Source organism: Cajanus cajan, chromosome 11, assembly GCF_000230855.2.
Source record: "Cajanus cajan strain Asha chromosome 11, NIPB_CcT2T_4, whole genome shotgun sequence".
In the NCBI taxonomy this organism is placed as follows: domain Eukaryota; kingdom Viridiplantae; phylum Streptophyta; class Magnoliopsida; order Fabales; family Fabaceae; genus Cajanus; species Cajanus cajan.
The window spans coordinates 35,961,512-35,964,933 of record NC_138527.1 but is presented as its reverse complement, the minus strand read 5'-3'; the positions used below and the strand labels follow the sequence as shown (position 1 = coordinate 35,964,933).

Here is a 3,422-nt window from a genome sequence, read left to right as displayed (position 1 = left end):
TCAAATGACCATGACCTTCGTGTGAAGGCGGAAGTTTGTATATAATAGGCCAAATAAGAAGAATATTTTATTCTGGCCAAATTATATAATTTATATGTATATTATTTAAAGACATGAAACTTCAATTTTAAAAGATTCAAGAAGTCTACAATCAAATTACCCTCTGGCATTGCTTAGGTTCTTGTACCTCCAATTTAACAACAATATTACTACCGAAATTAATCTTAGACTCAATGGATGGAATATATCCATGACAGGACCCAAAAACAACAACAGAGAAAAGACGATTCATTAGGTTGCAACTCCCGAACACAGCTACATATCCTTTAAGTCATTTAAATCTTAGATTCTTTATTGATATGTTGCATTAGCTTAGCGTGCACGACTACTATGGAGATAACACATGTATCTAATCATATTCATTAGTGTTAGTAACAAAAGCCTACCTGTTCAAAGGACCAATGTTTACTGAAGATATACGAGCTTTCGTTAAGACAGTAAAGAAACTACGGTTCTTGAAGACAATGAATTTTGACCTATGGATTCCTAACGAATATATATTCGGAAATACTTTTAACCCAAAAAGCAGATCCATAATGAACAATGGTAGTCATTCTTAGAGCCACAATTCTAAAATAACAAGGTTCTTTTCATTTAATGCTATTAATTTGGCAAAGCTAAGGCTCGTTAGAACCATGCAAAAGTTTATATGTGGTCACAATTTATGATGAACTACAGACATGCTTTATTTACTTTTCCATTTAATTATTATTATTTATTTATTTTACTTTTATTAGCATTTTATACGCATAATACCGTGGTAGTTGAATCGAGATTCCAATTGTGAAATGGAAGACCTATTTTCTGAATTACAAATTGAAATGTATTGTGAATAGTAAGATTCATGGTCTCATGGTCGACAATAAAAAAAGTTGCAAATTCAACTAACAAAGACATAAAAGTACAAATTCATGATCAATAAGTAAACTAGGAACATTTTAACACGAGAAACACATCACAAGTTAAACCATATAGTGTGAAAGAGAAACACAATAAAATTCAAGTCATATACGTGAGAAAAGAGAGACACGCCTGTAGTGGCAGATGATGACCAGAACCTACAGTAAAATAGTGCGTAAAGAGAAAGGCACAAAGCACGTGGAGAAGCGGCAAAAGAGACGCATATGAAGAATGTGAATGGGTCACCCTTGGTCTGATTGGGGGGGAAAAGTTCCCTCTCTTATCCACTATTTTTTTGGAAAAGAAAACTAGTTTTTTAGGGCTTTCGAAACTAGGCTGCTTGTGACCCAACCTGATTCTGCGATTTCAGCTGCGATTCGGGGGATTCATGGTGCGATTCAAGAACCATATAAATTCAGCATCCAATTCTCATTACCATCTACCCGAATTGTATCGTGAAAAGTATGATAAAAAGAACAATGTATAATACAATTCAAATCAAGTAACAATGTATAGTACAATTCAAATCTCCTCCATCGTGCTTTCAAGGATCACAAGAGAATAGTGAAAAGCCAAAACCGACTGTTCGTATAGAATGCATATGACATTTCCAATGATCTACTGAGAAAAATAGTCTTCAACCTTGTCAAGGTTTTTGGAAGAAACACGAGATGTCCTTTAACAAGAGAATGATAAAATCTAATATAGTGAATGAGATGATTAAACCCTGAGCTAAGAAGACTGTAAACCTATCAAGAGCTGAGAGGAACAAGAGATCACTCACGTTTTATATTAAAAGATAACAGCTAACATAAGAGACTACATAACAGGACAACTCGTGTCAGTAAATTGAAAAGAATCATTCACTCATTTTTATATTAAAAAACTAACAGCTACCGTAAGAAACTTCATAACAAAACAACTCATTTCAGTAAGTTGAAAAGAATCATTCACTCCAATGAACTACAGGAGGCTAAGCAGAAAGAAAAAAAAATGGCAAAAGAAGACATGTTAGCAGTTGCAGACATGTCAATCCCTAAAAGTGTAGCAAAGTTGCAGACATGTTAACAGAAGGTGATACCTGCAGACTGCAGAGATACCCCATAAAGTGAAAAATAAAAAATCCCTCTTACCTAAAGCAATATGATCTTTATAATTAATCTGATTTCAATTTGGACTATACAAACTACAAAGCGTCCCTCTGCAGCACATAGCAATTAGCACACTTAAATAGACTAATCCTCGTCTTTTAATGCAACAAATGCATAACTATAACATTCCATTAGTTGAAAGATGATCATCACAAATCATCTTCCCTAAAACTGCAGAGTACAATTTCTTTTCAGCACAAACAAACATCACATATCAGCAAAGTTGTGACTCAACTCAAAGCAAAAAAAGAATATCTGATTGCGTAAAAGATGAAAATAATAAGCATCTAAAGTCGTACATACCTTGTGAGCTATGTTTTGCAAGGTGACACGAACCCACAAATTTACATCATTTTTGCGTGAATGATCAGAAACATTCTCCTCAAACAAAAATTAATGAACCAAATTGATTAATCGATGGAACAAATTATGGAGCACCAAATGAAAATGGTTCAGATCATTGCACGCAAAATGATGAGAATTGAATGGATTGAGAAAGGGAGGACTCGAGTTTCAGAATAATTAGGCAAATCAAATTAAAATTTACCTTTAATATCCAGAAAAAACAAACAACAAAAAGGAAGGAACCTCTCACTTGAAATATTCTCAGACCGAAAGAAACCCTAAACGCACGTTGAACCAATTCTTTCTGTGCGTTTTGGGCTTCGTGGACTATTCTGAAATTGAACGAAGGTTCATTACATATACACCTCTTTTTTTCTACAAGTACACCTCTTTTTTAAAAAATTAATTAAAATTTTAAAATATTTTTAATTTTTAATTTTTAATTTTTTAATTTTACATCCATAATATTTAATTTAGTACTTTTTTCATACATTTTTTTCTTTTTTAAATTTTTACATATACTTCCTTATTTTTCCTTTACCCCATCTATTTTGGTAACATGTGAAAATTAAAATAAAAAAAAAGTATATAAATAAGAAGAAAAAAATAACAAATTGAAAATTAAAAGTGTAAAATTAAATTTTAAAAAAAAATTATAATATTTTATAAAAAAAATTTAAAAAGGCGTGTACTTATTAAAAAATATATATATATATCATGAGACTTGAAGGAAAGTTTTGGGTTTTTTTTTAAATGGGCCCAATACTGTCATAATATTAGCCTGGCCAAAACTTATTCGTAGTTAACTAGTCCGTTTACCGTTGAATGGATGAAAATTTAGTTAATCTTTTTTTATCAACAATAAATTTATTTTTATTTTAAAAAAAATTAATTTCTATTATATTTTATACCATTTTAAAAGATAATACAATTATAAGCGAGAGTCATTTTCCTTTATTTCAAAAT

General features: G+C 31.1%; 1 long non-coding RNA gene across 1 annotated transcript; it reads right to left on the bottom strand.

Annotated features, from left to right (window-relative positions):
• Positions 1 to 913: 913 nt before the first annotated feature.
• On the bottom strand, positions 914 to 2,804 carry LOC145953151 (uncharacterized). Its single transcript, XR_014430706.1, has 2 exons — positions 2,415 to 2,804; positions 914 to 1,636 (listed from the first exon to the last, which is right to left on the bottom strand). It is a non-coding gene; the product is annotated as an uncharacterized LOC145953151 (long non-coding RNA).
• Positions 2,805 to 3,422: the final 618 nt, after the last annotated feature.